At 37.6% G+C, this 12,970-nt stretch overlaps 1 protein-coding gene across 7 annotated transcripts in view; it reads left to right on the top strand.

Annotated features, from left to right (window-relative positions):
- The window catches only part of NLGN4X (neuroligin 4 X-linked), a 192,586-nt gene that overhangs the window by 22,815 nt on the left and 156,801 nt on the right, over positions 1–12,970 (top strand). For 4 of the 7 annotated variants that reach the window (XM_054812614.1, XM_054812618.1, XM_054812616.1 and 1 more), the window contains 2 exons: positions 7,072–7,233; positions 8,976–9,059. The gene's annotated coding sequence lies outside the window, so the exon portion shown is untranslated. The remainder of the gene's footprint in view (positions 1–7,071; positions 7,234–8,975; positions 9,060–12,970) is intronic. The other 3 variants (XM_054812613.1, XM_054812619.1, XM_054812617.1) reach the window with 1 other exon arrangement.

Genomic DNA, 12,970 nt, shown 5'->3' on the forward strand with positions numbered 1-12,970 from the left:
ACAGTGTTTGAATATCTCCAAGGGAGCAGACTCTACAACCTCTCACAGCAACCTGTGCCAGTGCTTGATCACCCTCACAGTAAAAAAGTGTTTTCTGATGTTCAGAGGGAACCTCCTGTGTTTCAGTTTGTGCCCATTGCCTCTGGTCCTGTCACTGGGCACCACTGAAAAGAGTTTGGCTCTGTCTTCTTTGCACGGTCCCTTCAGGTATTTATAAGCATTAATAAGATCCCCCTGAGGCTTTGTCTGTTTATCAAGCCTGGATGTCATCAGCTTCTGTGTGAGGATCTTATGGGAAACAGTGTGGAAAGCCTTACTGAAGTGGACAATATCCACTGCTCTCCCCTCATCTATCAAGCCAGTTGTTTCATCGTAGTTTATCAAATTGATCAAGTGTGACTTACTCTTTGTAAATCCATGCTGACTGCTCCTGATAACTACCTTGTCCTCCATCTGCCTGGAAATGGATTCCAGGTTTAGTTGCTTCATCACCTATAAGTTTTGAATTAAGAAAAGATGTCTAGAGAAATCTGTTTAATCAATATTTGAATGTTTCTAGCCACACTGGTTGCTTTTAAAGACTGCTAAGATGATCCTGTCAAGATTGCTGTTGTACTTTGGGTTTGTTGCTCTCTACAGCCCAACCCACTCAACGTGTTATTTTTGTAATACTACTGTTTGTTCTTCTTCACCAATCATTTTGAGACAAGGAAGAAAGCTGGAAAAATATATTCTTTCCAGTTTAAACTGTGTCAGTTTTAGTCCATAGGTCTATGTAGGATGTGATTATGTCTGCCCCATCATCTACTTGTGATGATAATCTCTACAGAGGTAAAAACTTCTTAGAAGAAATAAATTCTTAAATACCTTTTGGAAGGAGACAGGACAAGTGATAGTAAAGGAGATAAAATGTCAAAGTAAATGAAAGGGAATTATGTGTAAATGGTCTGAAGCTGTAGTTCAGTGATGATCACCTCTAAATATTTATTGCAGTTTGAGACATTTATTTTCACCTGATGATTGAATGCAAAACACAGAGAGATGGAACCAGTAACCTCATTGTCCCTTCTTTATATAATGCTTTCTATTAGCATGAAAGCCATTCTTATTTTATTTAATTTTTGATTACTCAATTATAAGACAAGTTCTTGTGTTAAAATTTCAGTGAGGTAATCTCAAAGTTTAGCAAGGTTTGTAAAGAGAGTTAACATCACTCAATTTACCAACAGATACACTTGGAAAAAATGATGAGGTTCAGGATGCAGAAGACCATCTCCTAAGGGGCTGAAGCCAAAGCAGCAAACTTTATCCTGAGCACTTGCTAGCAACAAATGTTCTGAGCATAGTTTCCTAAGGAAATGTAGATAGAAATCCTTTCACAACATAATTAATCCATCAATTAGACAATTTGAGATGCAGCACCTCTGTAGCAAGTATAGGTATTAAGTAGATGGCTCAGTCACGTAAAAACCTGTCAAGATAGGCTATAAGAAAAAATAAGGGCTTCTCCAGAGAAAAGAAATATAGATAACAGTAAGATTCATGTCTCTGTAGAGTCTGTAATTTTGAGTACTCGTTGGAGTTAAGGAATTTAGTGCTTAGGTTTATCTTGGAAGTTTTAGTTCATCTGGGTGGAGAAATAGGAAGTTTCAGTAATAGAGGAATGTTATAAAAAAATCTCTGGTAACTAGTTGCTTCCATTCTTGACTCTATGAGTTTATTCTGCTGCAGAGTTTGGTGTGGGTTTTTGTTTGGTTTTGTGTTTGTTTGCTTTTAATCTACATAGTTTCCATATAGGTGATTTAGGAAAAATATATCACAGGCTTAGGAGATGTGGATTTTGGTGATTCTGTCACAGGTGGAATGATGGCTGCTGCAAGAAGGATGTGCTCCTCATTTGTTTCTCATCATGGGTCAGGTTAAAGTTGGATTTTTTTGCTGCATGAACAGTTCACTTGCAGTTCTGAACTTGGTAACATTGTGTCATGGCATCACAGGGGCCAGGAATGTTGGGTGCTCGCCATGGTGGGTCAGGGCAGGGCCTGGCAGCCATGGCCTGTCACACCCCAGCCAGGAGCAGGGCAGTCAGTGGGGGAATGTCATGGGTTTGCCCCAGCTGGCAGCTGAGCACCATGCAGCCAGTCGCTCACTCCTCCTCGACAGGATGGGGGAGAGAATCGGGAGTGAAAGTGAGAAAACTCGTGGGTTGAGATAAAGACAGTTTAATAGGCAAAGCAAAAGCTGTGCACACAAGCAAAGCAAGACAAGGAATTCATCCAGCACTTCCCATGGGCAGGCAGGTGTTCAGCCATCCCCAGGACAGCAGGGATCCATCACACGTAAAGGGTACTTGGGAAGACAAACGCCATCACTCCCAACATGTCTCCCGCTCCTTCCTCTTCCCCCAGCCCTTTATATGCTGAGCATGACATCATATGACATGGGAAATCCCTTCGGTCAGTTGGGTTCAGCTGTCCCAGCTGTGTCCCCTCCCAACTCCTTGTGCACCCCCAGCCCACTCACTGGTGGGGTGGTGTGAGAAGCAGCAAAGGCCTTGGCTCTGTGTGAGCGCTGCTCAGCAGTAACGAAAACATCCCTGTGTTAGCAACAGCTGTGTCCAGCACAAATCCAAAACACAACCCAGTACTAGCTACTATGAAGAAAATTAACTCTATCCCAGCCAAAACCACCACAGGGAAGCAGGGCAACCCCAGACATCAGGCACCTCCCTGGGGACAAGGATGGGCTGAGGCTGGGACATGGGCCTGTGGGTAGCCGGGCAGGGCAGGGCTGTGGGGAGCTGGAGACCGGCCCTGCTGCGGTGTCACTGGGGCAGGGGCTGACAGCCCTGGGGGGCTGACATGGGGTCCTGGGCCCTGGGCAGGGTGGGGGGAGACTTGGGGGGGCTGGGCAATGATAGGCAGGGCTGGTTGTGCCATCGGGGACATGCTAGGCTGAAAGGTTTTCTGCGAATATTTGTTTTGGAGATGCAATATAGGTGGGCGTGTTCTATGATTTGGTTTACTAACATTTTAATTTCATTATGGAGAATTGGGAAACACCATGAAGGTGAAAGTGAGTAAGAGCTCAGTTTTGAAGAGAGGGAAGTCTCAGAACTTCTGGCAATGTTGCCGTCAGTCAGGGCCCACTGCCTTGTATTCCTGGCAACTTCTCAGTTATATCGACACTGAACTGGAATAGCCTCCTTGTGCATGTCCTATCCATTGGAAAGATGTTTAGATATTACAGAAATGGGAATTTATGCAGCTAGATAGGCAAAGACCTAAGTGCAGACTGGTTTTGATATGCTGATTTCAGTTTGATGGCTTGGATTGCAATTTCTCTCACCTTGCACTGCATTTTTTTGGGGAGGGTGTGTGAAAAACAGCTCAGTGGCTTGTATTTTGATGATGCATTAACCAATAATGATAGTACCTGACACATAATTTGTGTAAAGATAAAAACTTTTTCACTTATGAGAGATCTTTCATGTGTGAATTTTCATTAAATGAATTTTCAGTTATTCCAGTCTTTCTGGCTATGAAAATTTTAAGAGAATTTCTTCCTGAATTACCTAGGCTCTCAAAAAAAATCACATGGGAGAAAGGCAGATATGTTTATCAGGGCTTGCTCATGCACAGAGAGATACATATGATTTCATCAAGAGTAACTGCTTTACTACTAACAACTTGGAAGTGACACAGATAGTCAACATTACCTCGAGCATAGTGAGAGCCTTGCTATAACAACTCTTTAAATGCCTTTTGGCACATTTCTTGCTGTTAGTTTCAGAAACATGGAAATAATATTAAAAGGCCCAAGGAGACTTAACTATATACTTGAAGTGAGGACTGAATAGATGATCTGAACTTCATGCCACTGGGTGGATTATTCTGTCTTCTATTCATCTGATTCCCTGTCTTCAGTCTCTGAAAGCTGTACCTTGACAGGCTTGAGGGTTATTATGTGGAGCTCTTGCTGTTCCAACTGATCTTTAATTTCAGTGTGTCTCAGCATGGTCTTGAAGCTCTCTTTGGATTCTGCTCGTTTGACTTTGGGTTTGTCCTTAATTTTTTTTTTTTTTTAAATTCGGATTGTTTTTTTCCCCTTCCCTTTCTTGCTTTCTTCTGTAGCTGTATCTTGTCCTCTTTTTCCTCCTCCTCCTTAATCTCAGGCTTGGCCTTTCTCTTATCTCTGACTTGAGAATCAACCTTTTTTTTTTTGACACAGGTCTGGCACTCTCTCCCCTTCTCTTTGACCTTAGACTTAGCCTTTCTTATGTCCTTCGTTTTTACTATGTCTTATTCTACATGCTTTCTTGGCATCACTGCTTTCTGGCCTAAGGGGATTTATCGTTCCATTTACCATTCAGAAATTCTTAACACGGCAAATCACTCTCTTCTGCATCATCAGCATTTCTCTTGTCTGTGTTGCTGTTTTGGGCTCAGGCTTCATGAGTTTAATTCTTCCTGACTTCTCATAACAGTTTGCACATTCTTCAGAAGATTTCTTTTGTTTTGTTTTCTTTTGATTCAAACTGAGTATAACATCTTTGTTTCCAGCCTCCTTGTTGTGTTTTGTTTAGGTTTTTTATTTCTTCTTCCCCTCAGCATATTTTTTTTTCTGGAGCTTTTCAGGTTTTTGATTAATTATTATGTTTGTTTAGAACCTCGTGCTGATATTGTTGTCCTTTCATCCTTTAGATTTCCATCTGTTGGTATTGCAAAAATCTTCACATTTTCTAGTGAAATGTGTATTATATGCTATTCAAATATTTACGCTCATTCATTCTTCTGATGAGGAGTTTTTAATCTATTTTATTTGCTGTATCACACATGATATCTTTGTTTTGATAGGTAGTTCATGGTGATTCTGATGTAGCCCCCATGTGAAATGAACCTGTGTTTTGCCAGTCATAATACTTTTGAAGGCAAGAAGATTTTTCAAGAAATGTTAGTGTTTTGTGGTAAAAATAGGTACCTCTGCAAATTCACGTCACTTGTTCCTAGCTGCCATCATGCCTTACAAACAGCTTCATTCTTCCTCCCCAGTCTGCATCCTGCGGAGATGGTCTCAACCTTTCTGTTTCTGTGTTACCGTTCCTCTGCTTCTGCAGTTGTGTGTCTGGTACCAACCCATTTTCTCTGAAGAACAGTCTCTGGCTGTCATTTGTGTTAGGCTGTTCTGCTTGCTTTCTCTGTTCATCTCTGGTCTCTGCTAGGGTTTTTCTTGACCTTCTAGACCTTGCCACAGATTCATACATTCCTATCCTTTCGTTTTTGTAGTTTCTCTCTTAAGCCACCCACCTGTTCCGTGGGATATTCTTGTTGCTTGTGGCTGAGGATACAGTCCCTCACCTCTGACTTCAGAGGAGTGTCAGTCTCTTTCATGCTTCCTCTGAGTATGGTACCACAAGGGGATCCTTGTGGGACAGGCAGGAATCAAGACCAGAGGCACAGGTCGGTTCATATATTTAACTGTTTAAAGCAGAAAGAGATGAGCAGAGAACTGTGAGGGAACTACTATGTCAGAGGGAGAAAGAAGCAACATAGGTTCCACGGTTCCACTATATCTTTCTGATCTGCTTGAAGACAAGGAATACAACTCAGAATATATTCATTTAGGGGGAGTGTGTGGCTGAGAGGCTTCCTGTCTGCTGGTGTGCTACTTTTGACTGAAGTTGAAAAATGGGTCCCTAAAATGCAAGTTTTTTCTTGTTGGTGAATTTCCTCTCTCTAGGCAAAGAGTTACTGCACATTTAGCAAAGGAGAAAGTATATTTCACTGCCTTTGCATTATTTGATGCTTACTTACATTTGTTTTAAGCAAAGAAGATAAGATACCACCACTCATTTCTTAGATTCTGTAAGTCAACATTACCTCAGTTGGTATGTGTGAAGAGTGGGTTGTTTGTTTTCTTACTTAAAGCCCACACTCTTGACTCATGGAGATAAATAGGTTTACCATTCAGGATGCCTATTTTTTCCCCACTAAATACAAAGGAAGCCTGAGGTCAGATTTAGTTATTTAGCTTTCAAATACCTAAATTAGGGAAAAGTTGATTTCACTTCTGATAATCCTCTAGTTCGTCTGTATCCTTTTCCTGCTGTGAGATCTATCTCTAGCTGTCTTTCTTTTTCTGAACATCTCCCTCCTCCATAACTGTCCAGGCAATAAATAGTATCTCCTTAGATGATGCTATATACATAAGCATAAGACAGAACATCAGTCTTAGTTGCTTGTTGCTGTTTCACCTATAAAGTCAGACTGTTTTGATAATTCTGAGAAATGAGCCAACTGAGTAGACTTAAACTGAGTAACATTAAAACTAGGATCATTATAGTACCATCAGATTTTAAGTTACCTATGAGTCTGTTGACTGGTGAGGAAACCTGTTTTAGGCTTCAGAAAAAGTATGCTTAGAAGGACTGCCAGATTCCCTTAACATTTTTATTAATTTTTGATAATTATGAGGAAATCAGTTGTCACAAATATGGATATAAAATGAAAAATATATGAAGATGACATCTATATTTTGTCTTAGAATTTGACTACTAGTCTTTTAACATGTATGCCCATGCTTTCTGATACAAAGGAAGTACAGTATTTGCAGTTGCTTTTTTGAGAGCAATTGCCTATTACAGAGATAAGGTCTAAACATGATCTGTAAACGGACAACAGAGAACAGCATGGTTTACTAGAATATACAGAGTGTAAACTATAGTCATCTACAATTAAAATCAGTCTGGCAAGGACAGATCTTAGAAGATCTCTAAGAGAAATAAGGTGAAAAGGATAAACACATAGATACAAAGATAAACATGGAAATTCATTTTTATGCTTTAAAGCTGGAGACTATTTTTGGTGCTATGGAGAGACGGTAAATGCAATCCCTGTGTTTACCAGTCAAGCCAAGGTGAGTTATATTCTCTTCCCGTAGCAGGAATTAAGCTATAAAGGCTGCCAAAATAAAGAAATGCAAGTTTAAGTTGAGAAGGGAAGCTGTGTTAGCCTTAGTGGATTTTCACTGTCCAGCCATTCCTTAAATCCTTCCTCATTTCTTATATCCTAGGTTTAATCACCTACTACTGTTGGAGAATTGGAATGGCTGTCAGAGTCTACGTGAACAGTGAAATCTTCAGTAAAAGTGCCACTGTCATGTGGAGAGATTTAAGACATTACCATAGCTTGGAATAAAGATTGCCCTAAACTTCAACATCTGATTCCTCAATGGGTGTGTATGAGAAGTTGCAGTGTTGCCAGGCTTCCCCTGCAGCAAGTGTCCAGATGGACACTTTCACGGTTTAGCTGGAGTATTTCACACGCTCCTTATTCATAAGGAATTTTGCTTTGCTTCCATATTCCTGAATTTCTCCTTTTCAGACATGTATTCAGATAGTCATCCCCTCGTATTTAATTCCACTTTATAAAGATAATCACAATCTTTATGCAGAATGGAGGCCTGGTTTTGCAGCTGTTACAATGAATTGCACTTATAGGGAGTGGTTTGGCTGTAGTGAGTCAAAACACTCATGAGAAAGAGTTATTCATTGTGATTAAAATTGCAAGTAAGTGTTAAAGACTGATTTCATTTACACCATTGATTTTGGTCAAAAGTGAAGCCTAAAATCTGATATTTTTTTCTTTAAATGATATGAGAAAATTTTCTGAAATGCAAGAAGGAAACAGTCTAACTAATTTCTTAAAATACAGTATAAATACATACACATACTTAAAGAGAATGTGTTTGTGTGTGTGTGTGTGTGTGTATAGATATATTGTTTGTGATGATAGTCCACACTTTATCAGTTATCTGGAAGTCATGGCTGTTCCTATTGATGAATGACATGCAGATGGACCCCGAAAGCCATATAGGTTTGTGGAACATATTTGTCAGTTTATTGCAGAAGTGTTTCTACAGTGTTAATAGGCACTATACTGTGGCCAAATGCATTGTGTGATTTTTCAGAAATTATGTTTGCTTGACATACTAGCAAGCTAATAGGAATACTTGATGCCCTCACCTTTGCTCCTGTACTTTGTTTCAAAATGGTATTTTTCACACAAAGTGCTTGTCTGTGTTGAACAACTTAATGAAAATAAGAATGAAACTGATATGCAGTGCCTTGGTACTTTAAGAGAGATACAGAAAAAAATATACAAGCAGTGTATGAATTTCCTCTGCAAAATGTGTGCAGCTATAAATGCCATAAAATCAACTTTGCTGACCTTTAAGGGATGAGAAGTATTTCAACTAATACAGTCTTGGAACCTATGCAAATTACCTGAAATAACTTTCTTAACACTATTAAGATTTGAGTTTTAAATTGCAGTGTCTCAAGATAGTCCTGACAGAAAAGACTGCTAGTAAATATTGGTATTTAGTCTATCTAAATAGTTTATCTAAAATGGATAGACTATTGGTAAACAGTTTATCCATTGAAATGTCATTTGAAGTTTAAGCTGCAGTTTTGAATTAGGAAAGAATAAATAATAGTCAAATGGCTTTTAAAAATATTTGAATATTTATATGTTAATATATTTGAATTTTTATATTTTATATTTTAATATGTATGATATATGTTTACAGAAATATTTTGTATAGCGATAATATAAAACCCAAGGGTTTTGTGGTGAATTTTTTTTTTTCTTCTTTTATTTCAAAGTATTTGCCTTAGTTTTTTTCCCCGAAAAGTAGACTTTTGTGGTATATAGGTTTAAAGAAAATTCTATTTTTTGTATCAGTGATCAATCTGCAAAGAAAAAATACTGCTAACAATTTTAATGACAGAAGTCAATATACTATGATCAATGTATTTATTCTCTGGGTATCAATATTATGATTTTTCTTTTTGATCTTGAAAAAGAGCATTAAAGGTGATTTAATAAGTAACTTTTTTTTCACCATTTGTGACTCATATGCATGGAATTTTTTTCTTCATTTACTGAAGAGCACTATATATTTCTTCCTAACAGGAAAAGCTTCCACTGTAACTAAAATGACATCATGCTGCCTCCTATGGGGGAATGCTGAAGCCTTCTCAAAAATACGACACAGTGGTAAGTACTAAAAGTATCTTCAGAACATTTCTGTTTTCTGTAAAAAATATATAAAGGAAATGAGAGCAAGTCTCTGCTGCTGGTGTTATTAAATGTGTTTGAAATATGTCTTTGCAATATATACATCCAGTTAAAATGCTTGTTTGCCATGTGTTTATACGAGACATGAAATACAATCCATTTTAAACTTTAGTGCTGTTTACGTGCTTATTCATGATAAGCATGAATTTTTCTTATTTTTCAGTTCTGTAAATATTGACAGATAACAGTCAGTTTGTAGTTAAAAGGTGTGGGATTAAACTTGGCTATTGCAATACTGCTAAGCAGTAAGGTTTGGGGTTTCCAGGCCTAACTGTGCCAGACAGAGCTGACAGGCTTCTGTTTGCAAAACAAAGTTGCGTTCCAAAGTTCTTATGGGGCCCTATAAATAAAGATGTTTGGTTGCTCTTTCATATTGGGACCATAAAGATCTACTTTTTTGTCTAATTTTATTGGAAAATATGAGATAACATACTTTAATATACAGTGTACACGCAGACACACACATAGATAAATTATGTATATATACACACACACAAACATTTGCATGATATAAATATGAAATATGTGACAAGGGTTTAGTTTAGAAATCTATGCATAGAATAAATCCTATTTATAAAAGACCTTTGTTTAAACTACTTACCATTCTTTCATACTGTGCCTGACACATTGATTAGTGAGAAGGGAAAGATGTACAAATGATCAGAAAAGTTTCTCTGATGCCTAGTTCTTCCTTCTCACTTTATATGCTCCGTAAACTTTGAAGCAGATGTGACTTTTTCTGTAATCATTGTGCTAGCTGCAGTACCATGATGTTTCAATGTAATGTTATCATTGGGTCCTAAATTCAAGGAGAAGGAATAGTAATATATCTGGTATGATAATAAAGTTGTGAGTAAGCAATAATTCAAAGTATGACAGGTTAGTTATGAGATCCGAGGGTACCATTATGTGAAGTGTAAAAATCAGGCAAAGAAAATAACAGCTTTGAAAACTCCTGTGATTTTTGCATCACTGAACCATGTTTATTCCAATTTGTAGCAATTTAAATGTAATTGAATAAAAAACACTTTATAAACAGGAGTTTGTTTAATAGTTTAGCATCCATGCTGATCATAATCATAGCTGAACTCGTACTGGTTACTACAGTGAATAGTACATATATGCATGAATACCATACATAATACTCAGTTACTTATTCTCCTCAGAGAACTCATGCCTTTTTTCAGGAGGCAGGCAAGTAACTGATATGAAGAATACAAGACTGATATGAAGAATAAAAAGCTGAAGTCAAAGTCAAAATAATCACTTAATTTCTTTGGAACTAACAACTTGTGGTAGATTTACATCGTCTTGCACTAGAATTAGCCACAGCCATGTTCCAAGAAGGGAGAGAAAGTGTCATCTGCACTGAGATAAACCACAGAAGCTGGGGAGAAGAGTCTGAAGGGGAAGTTGAGGAATAGTGCGATTTTAGTTTTCACTGTTTTCTCAGCATTTTGTTTGTTCTTCATAATGCTCACAGGGAAAGTCAAGGAGAAGGAGAAGAAAGAGGAGCAAACAACATTAAAACAGAAAAGTGAGATAGAGCCTATTGATGTCTGTTTTTTAACTCCCACTGCAAGTTAGTGGACATCAGAAGGCAACTGCGCCTTTTGAAAATTTCCTTATTCATGTGAAGTGATAATTGGAGTATACATAAAAACCCCAGGAGAGCAGAAAATGAAGTTGTAACTCTGCATCAAATTTATTTCAGCTTCTCTGCTTGCTAATTTTCTGAAGTATATGTAGCCATAAACATGTATGTTCAGCTGAGAACCCCACGGTACTCAAAAAATACCTAACAGAAATATGGTAATATATATTACAGAATATGTTATTTTGTCTGGAAGAAGATTATAGTCTTATGAGAAGTTTTTCAAGAGACAAATTAGAATGGATCTGAAGACTTTCAGGAAAGTGTACAATCCAAGCCAAATTAACTTTGCAGATATATTTGCAGTGGACAATAGGGATCCATTTGGATGAACAGAAGAACTCTGAGAGTGATATATATCTTTATCAGTGTTGGTTCAAAAAAATAACTAGATATGGTAGCTTGGGCAGATTGTAACTGTGACTTTTACTATATTGCATTCTTATATTTGAGAGAAATAAAGAAAGAAATCCCCATGCCTTTATTGCTTTCATCCAGAACTCCAGCTAAAATTCTTCAACATAAATCAATGATCAGAATGATCTTTCTCAAGAAGAGAAAACTGCAATTTATGTTTAAGGTATGAAAAAAGTGCTTGCTGACAATGAACAATATAGTAATAAAAATCAAAGCAAACGAATGGCCCATGCTTTGTCCTTGGATTTTGATCTTGCATCACAGGTATAAGCTAGTTTAAAGGATGGGATTTCATTCTAAAATCCCGACCTGACAGCTGAGTGTGCAGATGGAGCCCTGTGGTAGTCCATGGGGTGCTGTGTAGTTTCTTTGATGTAGCCACATACTGTCAGATTCTTGATCATGTTCTCAGACTCTGATCAAGCCTTCTGTCTTGTATCATTTATGATAACAAATGTGAAGGAATAATAAAGCCTTCATATTAGAAGGCAGGAATAAATCATTCCAGCTCTAGTCTTGGGAGTTTTAGGAAATGGATCAGCTCTTAATTCTCTGAGGAAAATCAGGGTACAATGTAACTCTAGTTCTTAGAGCCGTCAGTTCTCCTCAACCTACTTTTCAGCTCTTGGGATTCAGCGTTGTTGATCAGAATCTTCAGTTTGCCTCCTCTTGTCAGGGTTTATGGCTGCAAATGGAAGTGCGCTCAGCTGAGCAGTCCAACCTCTGGTTAAGCAGTGCCTTCAACTCTTATGTATAGTGTTCTTTTTGGATTCTCACTGTATTATACACTGTTAGATGGAAGGAAGATACTACTCATATTTTTTGTTTCTTGGTGAAATATGAGCATAAATTTAGCGTGGACTGAAATCCATCAGATAAGTAGGCTCCTAAGACATGTACTATGATACAGAGGCTGTGCTGACATTGTCTATAGTGTACTCTTCCCACCAATTCTCTTGATTTTAAAAAGAAAGAAGGAAAAACCCTCAATTTTAGGTTGTTCCTTTTATAAAGATAACAGGTGTGTTTTCCATACTGAAACATAATTGATAAGCAGGAGCAACTAATGAAGTTATCAACCAAACATCCCAGAACTGATGGTCTGGTCATGTTAATTAATTGAGGCTGATACTCAACATTTCAGTAGCTTTCCAAATTGGAAACTGCATCCTCTTCAAGAAATTCAGATAGTGTAAATTGAGTTGATCACCTACTGTCTGGGAATTTAACCAGGATTTAACCAGTGTCTGTCTAGATGTGATTGCTGGATGTTCCACATCTTTTTATGCATCTATATATTTGTGTCCATATTCTGAAATCCTAAGTCCAATGTAATCAACTGTGACTCAATTTATCTAGAAAAAATAAATTATGTTGCATCAGCTGCTTTGCTCAGAGATGTTACTTGTAAATCTGACCTTAGCAAATTCATTACATCACTTGTGGTGGTTTTGCCATTAAAAGTAGAGACACTTAGCATTAGACCTTCTATGAATACTGTAATCAAAACTTTCAGATTCTTTAATGAATATAAAAGATTCCTTACCTGCATTTGAATTCAAAATGTTGTATCTATTAATTTTCAATTGCAATATTTAGTTATGTGTTTCAGTATGTCTGACCTAAAGTACTTAAATGTAGATAAACTCTAATGATCTCTACTAATCTGTGGATTTCTGTAGAACCCAAATGAGAAATGGAAACATGAAGTATTTGCAAATATTATTCAAATATGAAATTACAATCACCAAAACTTCCT

This window comes from Grus americana, chromosome 1 (assembly GCF_028858705.1).
Source record: "Grus americana isolate bGruAme1 chromosome 1, bGruAme1.mat, whole genome shotgun sequence".
Taxonomy (NCBI): domain Eukaryota; kingdom Metazoa; phylum Chordata; class Aves; order Gruiformes; family Gruidae; genus Grus; species Grus americana.